Source organism: Gorilla gorilla, chromosome 13, assembly GCF_029281585.2.
Source record: "Gorilla gorilla gorilla isolate KB3781 chromosome 13, NHGRI_mGorGor1-v2.1_pri, whole genome shotgun sequence".
NCBI classification, from domain to species: domain Eukaryota; kingdom Metazoa; phylum Chordata; class Mammalia; order Primates; family Hominidae; genus Gorilla; species Gorilla gorilla.
Genome location: NC_073237.2, coordinates 87,602,358 through 87,611,979, shown reverse-complemented (window position 1 = coordinate 87,611,979; position 9,622 = coordinate 87,602,358). Strand labels below are relative to the sequence as shown.

The 9,622-nt window shown below is 52.6% G+C and overlaps 1 long non-coding RNA gene across 1 annotated transcript in view; it reads left to right on the top strand.

The window, feature by feature from the left end:
* Window positions 1–876: 876 nt before the first annotated feature.
* LOC129524509 (uncharacterized) overlaps window positions 877–9,622 on the top strand; it is an 85,890-nt gene continuing 77,144 nt past the window's right edge. The window contains exon 1 of the long non-coding RNA XR_010130277.1: window positions 877–1,152. This is a non-coding gene — a long non-coding RNA (uncharacterized lncRNA). The remainder of the gene's footprint in view (window positions 1,153–9,622) is intronic.

Genomic DNA, 9,622 nt, shown 5'->3' with positions numbered 1-9,622 from the left:
CTGCATTTCTGTTGGGTCAAATGTGTCACATAAGTCTGCACAGACTCAGAAGGAGGAGACTTACAGCACCATGCTGTGGCAGGGACAGCAAAGACTGTGTGGCCACGCTTCCTCTATCATGCGTGGCCAGGGTCTTCCCCACCACAACTCCTCCCCTAGGCTGTGCCATCTCACAGGGCTGCCTCCAAGCACATGCCTTCCCCAGCACCACACTCAGTGCTGGCCCTGTGAACACATCTGTGGGACTGATGGAGTAGAAACCTGCTTCAGCAAAAGTCGGGGAGTGGCAAACCTGGGAATGTAGAGAAGCACTCTGTGTGCAACATGTATTTCTTATGTACGCAATGATGGCTGAAGTCCATGCGGAGTTTATCACTACTGGTCAGTTTCAAAGTGTAGGTCAGAACCCGTGAGCCTTCCTTGCCAGAACAGTTAGGAGTGTCACACGAGGACTTCAGCCTGGACACCAGAACCAGGTGGGCAGTGGGGCCCATCACGTGCCACTGTAGTGTGAAGGGACAGGGTCTGCCTGCTGGTCTGCCCAGGGAGAAGATACTCCTAGCTCTTCAGGCTCCTACTCAATCCCCTGACAGCACCCCTTAGCGAAAAGGCACCACCCTCGGCGTCAAGGGCATCTCTGAATGAGGGTCATGGTGAGCCTCTGTTAGGAAAATAGCTCTCTTGCCAATACGCAGGCAAAGTAAGCTTCTGCAATTCTCAAAGTCCCGAGTTTGCAGAATTTTATTTACAGCAAAATGTTGGTTTACCCACAAACATCCTGCTTGGCTAAATATATCTCCTGCTCCTAGAACAGGACCTGTGGTTTTCAAGCGTGGGTTTTGGCCTCCCTTCAGCATGCTGGCACGCATGTGCCCTGCTCTTTCTCCTGTGATCATCGGCATGATAGGAGGCGAGTGAGGAACTCAGTGTCTTCTGACACAGGCATCTCACAACACCAGTGCAGCCGGACCGTTGTCTGGTAGGTCTCTGTGCACCCAGGAGGACCTGGGCCTGCGGGAAGTCTGGGGCCCACTGCTGGGTATGCTCGTTTCTTGAGCATCCGAGTCACTTTTCCAGTCTGCGATGATTGACGAGGTCAAACAGGACTCACTTGCATTGCTGGGTCTCTGTGGCGACAGGGAGGACTTGGAGGTAGGTGTTCAGGTCAGAAGGGACAGTCCTGACTTCCTCCACCGCTGTCTGCAGAAGCAGAGACTGAAGCCACAGGCTGCGGGGGTGGGGAGCGTGCTCCAGGAAGTGGCTCTCGGTGCTCCTGTCCACAGCCTCTGCAAGGAGAGGCACAGGCCCAGGCAAAGAACACAGTATGGCAAGTGAGGAGAAGGGGAAAAAATCAAATTACACGCTGTTTCTCCTTTGATAGTAGGAAGGCAGGAGGGAAGGGAGCTATGTAGACACAGGAGAGGCTCCCAGTTCTGCTGGAGCTTAGGCTGGCTCTGGAGCTAAGCTTTAGCAATCTCCAAGGGAAAAGGATTGTTTAACAGAAGAATGGGGCCGAGGAAATACTGGACTTCAAATGAGAAGAAACTTTTTCAGAACCTTCGTGGCCTTGGGGCTGGTTGTCCTTCCCAGAACCATACTTTGTGGCAGTGGGGAAGTCATCTCTGATCTGAATCCTCCCCGGCCAGGATGTCAAATGGTCATTTACAGAGACCATTAGTAACTGACAGGGAGAGGAGAGAACACCCTTCTTTGCCTGTGAGTGATGGCTGAGTCACAGGCAGTATGCAGTGATGGGCAACCATTACTTTTTTGTTTGCTGAAATAATTTCATGGTGCAGATTGGTAGGGAGAGTTCATTTTTGAGAAAAGTCAGTTTCCTGTATTTGAGCAAAGAAACCACAAATCATTCTTTAACTTTAGTAAATTTCTGTAAAGCACGAGTTGTCCTAAGTGAGGTGCGAGCGAAACGAATCTTTTCCTCAGGCACAGAACTGTCATTCCTGCACTCTTGCGAGCCAAGGGTTAAATATTCAGGAATGTTCTGCCACCTGTTCTCAGGCAGCAATTTGATCCTGGGAGGCCGCCCAGACAAGGACATGACAGCCCCCTCATGCCCCTTGCAGTTCTGAATGCCTCTCATCAATCCTGGGGTCTTGGGGGAATGGCAGAAGGATCCCCATCACAGTGGGGTCTCCCTTTTCACTTATAAATGTGGCGGGGCTGTGCTGTGCCTTCCGAGTGAGGAAGGGCTCTCTTCAGCCCACTTCACAGAAGCCTCCCTGGCAATCCAAGACCCCTAGTCCAGCTGCAGATGGCAAAGGAGACCCAAAGTACAGGAAAAAAAACTCTATGGATAACCCTCAACAGCACTGCAGTGGTCTGAGGCTACTTGAGGCTAAGGGTGCAGAAGACCAGCCCAGGCACAGGTGTCATGGAAGGCCCTGTCCTCCAGCGTTGGGAAGGAGGTGCTCTTCCAATCAGCCTCTGTCCCCCAGCTGAGGGAAAGAGTCCGGCCAGGGGCCACCTGGGCCCACCCACGCCCACTGCATCTTCTCCTCCTTTTCCATCTGGTGACAGCTGCGTTTCCGTGGGTGGCCAGGAGGAGTTTTTGATTCCCTTGCTGCCATGAAGACATGTTTGAAGAAAAGAAGCTGAGCTCACTCTGAGCCAGGTGTTAGAGGGCAATGGAATGAGGGGCTTTGGTGCTGGTGCTGCCTGGTGATGTTGAGTGTGTGATGGCTCCTAGGATCTGAGCAGGGCCAGGAGGACGCACAGGAGGGCCGGGGCGCCACCAAAGGCAGGGAGAAGCCCACGTGGACGTCATCAGATCCCCTCTTCGTTATTTAACTGAGACTCCAGTCCAAGAAGGACACCGTGTTGCGGGCCCTGAGAGACCCCTGGCATTGGCGCTCCAGCCAGGCCCCTCTGTCCTGTTGCTGTGTCTGCACTGCCCTGGCTTCCGTATGTTTTTGCTGTATGGCCAGGACCTGTGGCTCCCGTGGCCTGCCCTTGAGCTGCCCTTGAGCTGCCCTTGGACTCATGGAGCTGTTTTGCTGGCAGGCGCAGAGGCAGGAAGGACGCAGGGGTTTTGATCCTCATCGCCGTCCTCCCGGCCTCATGCCTTTGGCCAAGAGGACCGGAGTGGGAGTAAGAAACCCGGGCCGACGGGCAGACTTGAGGGTGTCATTAGGATCCGAGTTCCCCTAGGGGTTGGGCTCCACCCACCCTGCCCCGGAACTGGCCCGAAATTGTGCCCTGCCTGCTGCTCCCCTCTGGGCCCTGCTCTGACTCGCCCTCCCCAGTATCCCCTGGAGCCCCCTTCGTCACTCCCTGGGTGCTCATCTCACGGCGTGCTCCTGCGGAAACGACAGCCCCTGCCCAGACAGCAGGGAAGCCTCAGCAGAGCCCTGGGGGCGGTTGGGGTGGTGGGGGGGAAGGGGAGGAAGGATGGAAGCCCACAGGGGGATGTGCAGTGCGGGGGCGGGGGCTGAGCTGGGTAGAGCCGAGGCGCCTCTGCTCAGGCGTCTTCTGAGTGGGGCTCCAGGGCCTGCACGTTCCCCCCCGCCCACCCCCTCCACCCCGTGCAGTAGTAGGAGGATTCCCCTGCAGTGCGGGGGCTCCTGCCCTGGACAGGTCCCCAGGCCTCTCGCCCCGACCAGCAGCTTGGGCTGGAGCTGGAACCGGTCAGATATTTTTCTTTACTAGTGAACGTTGCCCAGCACTGCTCGGTTCTCCAGGCGGGACGACGGCCTTTGGGGGCTGGTGGACGGGATTGGATGCCTCCCTCTCTGCTGCAACCGCTTTGGGTCCGTCTCGATTGTTCCCCCCACCGTTTGCCACGTGCTCCCTGCGCTTCTGGCGCTGGGTTGGCCGCGGGGACCCCCGCACGGTCCGCGCACCCCTGGGGACCCCCGTGAACAGGCCAGGAGGTGGGAGCTATGTTAGTCACTGCGGGGTTACAAATCAGGATGTAAAGTGGTGGCCAGGGGCCAGGAAGGAGAACCAAGGGGCCGCTGGGTGGGGGTGGGGGTAGGCCTCGCGGGAGGGGCCGCGGAAGCGAGGCCAGCAGCACCCTGGAGAGGGGCGGGGAGGGTGCTTGGCCCATTCTGGGCGCTGCCAACGGGTGACAGACTCAGGGTCTAGCCGTGAGGGACGTGGGCTGGGGCAGCAATGGAGCAGGAGCCCGGCAGGGCGGGTGCGGGCCGGGCCGGGCCTACGCAGGCCAGGCCGAGAGTACGCGCGTTTGGGTGGGGGTGGGAAGGCGGGGCGAGGCCCAGGACAGCGTCGGGTGTCAGAAACTGGCTGGGCGGGGACCATTCCAGAGGCCAGGAGAGCAGGAGGAGGACGGACGCAGTGGGGAGGAGGGCCCTAAAATTGACTTTGGAGCGGGTTACCTGTGAGATGTCTCAGGGAGGAATGTCCAGCAGACAACTGGCTACGGAAATCCGGAGCTCAGCGAAGAGAATGGGGCCGCGTGACCATGACATTTACCCAAATGATCCTCAGCAGGCCTCGCCAATTCCTGGGGACACCAGCCTCTCATAGAGGATCTTTCTGTCTTCTCAGAGTCACTTTTACAAATGTTGCCACAGGGTTATATTGCTTAGCTTGCTTGCTTGCTTGCTTGCTTGCTTGCTTGCTTGCTTGCTTGCTTCCTTCCTTCCTTCCTTCCTTCCTCCCTCCCTCCCTCCCTCCTTCCCTCCCTCCTTCCCTCCCTCCTTCCTTCCCTCTTTCCCTCCTTCCATTCCTCCCCTCTTTCCTCTCTTTCCTTCCTTCCTTCCCTCCCTTCCTCCCTCCTTCCCTCCTCTTTCTCTTTCCTCTCTCTCCTTCCTTCCTTCCTCCCTCCTTCGCTCCTCTTTCTCTCTTTCCTCTCTCCTCCCTCCCTCCTTCCCTCCTCTCTTTCCTCTCTTTCCTTCCTTCATTCCTTTTTTCCTTCTTTCCTCCCTCCCTCCCTTCTTCTTTCCCTCTCTTTCTCCCTTTTCTTTCTCTCCTTCCTTTCTTCCTCTCCCTTCCCCTGCCCCACCCCTTCCCCTTCCCTTTTATAGACAGGGTCTCATGCTGGTGCCCAGGCTGGAGTGCAGTGGGGCAGTCATAGCTCACTGCAGCCTTGACCTCCTAGGCTCAAAGCGATTCCCCCCACCTAACACCCCCCACCAGGCCTCCCAAAGTGCTGGGATTACAAGCATGGGCCACCAACCATGCCCAGCCCACTTAACCATTTCTTACATATAACTTGTAACTGACCTAAGATAAATTACGTGAATGCTACTCTGGAGGGAGGAGAGGGTGTCAGTGGAAGTCGTATGACTTTTGCATATCTGTGCCATCAAATATAGGTAAAAGTATCAATGGTGCAATTCTGCTGTTAAAATAGCATCCTTGGCTCTAAATAAAAGGGCTGATATTTTAAGTTGATTGATATATTGTAAATTAATCCAACCTAATTTTTAAAAAATTGGGGGAATGTTTTTCTTATTAAGTCATGTTATAAAAATAAAAACTGGAAATACTTGGCTTAAAAAATAAATAAATAAAATTGAAACAGATTCTTAAAATAATCCTCAGCTTAAGGTAAGCAATTTTGTCTGTGACATATCACGAGTTTGATAAACTGGAGATGTTCTATTAAAAATATTGAAATAGAAATGTCTGTGACTCATGCCTGGTGGTATCTTGTATGCTGCACTCCTTGGATTATGAGCCTAGCCTTTTGGAAATGGATGGACTTGGGCCTCAGGCACAGGGTTGCTCATTTCTAGCTGCAGCTTCTTAAGCTTGGAGATTGGTTCTTCCTCCGTAAAATGGGAATTCCTAAGCCTCGCTCATGGAACTGTGAACTTCTTGGAGAGGCCAGTGTAAAGGCTGTGGGATGGCGCCAGCACACACTTGTCCTGCCATTCCTTATCCACGCATGTAATTTCCTTTGTGTGATATGGAGGAGACAGGGCCCCCATTTACTGGGCTTTGTGTAAAATACCTGGTGAGAGTGTTTGAGAAAGATTACTTGATAATCATGCACAAGGATGGTATCAATGAGCTGGATGTTCCCTAAGATGTGACTTCAAGCATTCCTATCTTAGGATACATATTCAGTTTGCCAAGTGTCCTGCAGAAAATTGTGTAGAAGCTCCACAGCTGTCTCACCAGCCCAGGTAGAAGATAGCATTCTTTGGGCCCTTGCTACAAAGCGAGGTCCCTGGACTGGCAGCATTCTTGTTAACTGGGAGCTTGTCTGAAATGCAGGCTTTCAGGCTTGTTCCTGTGTAACCATGACTATGGCCACTGGAAATGTGGTTAGTGCCACATGATGAAATCGTACTCTTTTGGGTATATTCGGTTAAATAAAGTATCTTATTAATATTAATTTCACTTTTTTTTTAACTTAAAGTCTCTACCAGGAAATTTTAAACTTCATATGTGACTCCCATTATATTTCTTTATTTTTTGAGACAGGGTCTTGCTCTGTCACCCAGGCTGGAGTGCAGTGGTGCAATCTTAGCTCACTGCAGCCTTGACCTCCTGGGCTCCAGTGATCCTCCCACCTCACCCTCCCAAGTAGCTGGGTCTTCAGGCGTGTGGTACCACACTCAGCTAATTTTTTTTTTTTGCAATGGAGTCTCGCTCAGCTGCCCAGGCTGGAGTGCAGTGGTGTGATCTTGGCTCACTGCAACCACCGTCTCCCAGGTTCAAGCGATTCTCTTGCCTCAGCCTCCCATGTAGTTGGGATTACAGGCACCCACCATCATGCCTGGCAAATTTTTGTATTTTAGTAGAGACGTGGTTTCACCGTGTTGGCCAGTCTGGTCTTGAACTCCTGATTTCAGGTGATCTGCCCTGATCGGTCAATTTTTTTTAACTTTTATTTTTTTCATAGAGACAGTGTCTCACTATATTGCTTCAAGTGGTCTTGAACTCCTGGGATCAAGTGATCCTCCTGCCTCAGCTTCCCAAAGTGTTGGGATTACAGGAATGAGCCACCTTGCCTGGCCCCATCATATTTCTGTTGGACAGTGCTGCACTCAAATCCATGTTCTCAGAATCTGTATTTTAACTAGATCCCTGAGTGATCTCTGTGCCATTAAAGTTTGAGAAGCACTGCTGTCCGGTAACTACAGCCTGTGGGCCAAATCCGGCCCAACGCTTGTTTTTGTGAAGTGAATGTTACTGGAACGCAGTCACACCCTTTGTTCACACACCATCTGTGGCTCTTTGTGCTTCAGGGGTGGAGCTGAATAGCGGTGAGCTCACAGCAGAGCCTGAGAGGCCATCTAGCCCTTATAGATAGTTTCCTCAACCCTTGGCCTAGGCCTTGTTCCTGCCAGCATCTTATGGTGTGGTCACCAACCCTGATGTGCCTGTTCATGTCCTTGTCAGGAAAGTCCCTAGGCACAAGTGCCTGTGGTAGAAAATGCTTTTGGAGGCCTGCTTCTTTCCTGAAAGTCACAGAGGAGGCCGAGGATCCATGGGATGGAAAAGATTAAAAGATGATTTAAGATCAAAAGTCCCTAGTGATATTGGAAAGGCCCTTTGAGGCCACCTGACATTATCTTGCTTGTTGATGGGTGAAGCAAGACCCCAATAGGGGGTGGGTGGTGAGTCCTTTAGGTGCTGGGTGAAGGAGCCGGTGGAAACCTGGGTGAAGCTGGATGGGTGCCACCTCCAGTTGTTTTTGCAACAGGGTGTTTTCCCAGATTGTAGGTGTTGGTGGGATGGGAAGGCCCAGAAGTGAGTTGTGCAAACAATGCAGAATTTTGTCCCCTCAAATTAACACTTGGTTTTAGTTGCAATATTTAATTTACTGTGCAGTTTTCAAATAATATTAAAAGAAGGCATGGGATTTGTACGTTAATCAGTGGGAAGCATAGAGTTAAAAAGACAAGACAAGACTAAGAAATGCTGCTCTATTTTTCTGCTACTCAAAGTGTGGTCCACAGACCAGAGGCGTGAACATTGCCAGGAGATTGCTAGCAATGCAGAATTTCAGCCGGCCCCATTGAGTCAGAGTCTGTATCTTAACAAGGTCCCCAAGTGACTCGCAAGCACAGGAGCGTCGGAATCCCATCATTTCAGTTACTTTTAGGCTTTGGTGTGTCTTGAAATCGCTTGGGAGGTTTCAGAATTCTGAAGCCCAGGTCCCACTTCAGAGCTCTGTCTGGGGAGAGGCCAGGCATGGAGCCATCTGAGGGTCTCCAGATGGTTTGAACGTGCAGTGGAGGGTGAGAGCCTCAGTCAACACTGGCCTTGTTTTTGCTCTGAGTTTCACAGCCATGAGCCCCAGTGTGCCATGTTCCAGGTAGAGTCATCTAGGAATTTGCTCCTGAGTCAGGCTGCTGAAGCCCACTGTTTGTTCCCTCTCCCTGGAAGGGTGGAGATCCAGCCCTCTCTGGCTTCTCTGAACCTCTGGTGAAACTTTTGGAAGGTGTGACAAGGATTCTGACTCCAACTTCCATGGCCAGGCACTTGCATGGCAGTGAAAGAGCAACAGGATTTGGTGCTTCCCCCACTGGGTGATGCAGGAATGTTCTGGATATCAAACAGGGAGTTAGCTTACTGAGACATGATTTTCAAACCCATGAGCAGTATGCTTTCTTTAAGAAACACTTGTATAAATTGCATTAGTGTGAGGAATGGTTCTCAGCACTTTACAGATATTAGCTCATAAATAACATGACAGTCCTGTGAGGTGGCTTTACAGCTCCACCCACCGAGAAGTGGAGTCAGTGTTGGTCCCCTTGATTCTGGGCCTGACTTAGTGGCCTGTCCACCAAAGTTACGGTGGAGTGATGCTATGTAACTTTCAAGGCCAGGTCATGAAGAGGTGACAGCTTCCTGCTGGCTCTCTAGAATACTCCTGGGCCACCATGGAAGCAGTCTGACTGCCCTGATCGAGCATGGCCACCATGCTGTGAGGAAGCCCAACCAGCCCACAAGTGGAGAAGTGCTGAGGTACTGAGGTGCTAAGTGACTGTGATGGGCAGAACCCCTGAGACTGGCAGGCCACTTGTTCCTGCATCAGATCTGGTTCGTCCTGACCAATGGGCCTTGTTTGTCATGGGAGGGGGCCACAGAAATTGGGGCCCCAGTGTAGCTGGTGTTATTCAAAGTCTGACTGGCTGAGGCCCCCTGAAGTCAGGGTAGACCCTGGGCTCTGTGCTCTCCCAGCTGCCATTCATGCTACACTTTTTCACCCACCCTTGGCCTCAGGTAGGGTCAGAGGCCTTCAGGGTGTCCACCTTCCCTTCTCCCCAAACATCTGCTGAGCATCCCACTCAGCCACACCCCAGAGCTGCAGTAGGCTTAGGGGACTTTTCTGCCTGGGTTCCTTGTGGTCAGCCAAACACCAACTCCGACTCCTCATAGTGGGAAGGGTGGGATGGAAGCCAGGGGATGTCTGTTGGCAGGCACACGGCTCTGCAGGCATCTGCCAAACAGACCTTATCTGACAGCCACTATTAGGCAAAATGGTTCTCTAGACCTCAAAATATGCCCAAGAGGGGATGCCGGGAGTCACAAGCACCCAAGAGAGCACCCCGGGGACAGGGCTTCAGTTGTCGGTGAACTCCTGTCCCTTCTGCCACTGAGTTCTCCTCAACTAGGGCAACCATAGCCCCCAGAGACAGGGTGTAAGCATCTTAGCAGTGCATTGCAGTAGAGCGGTGAT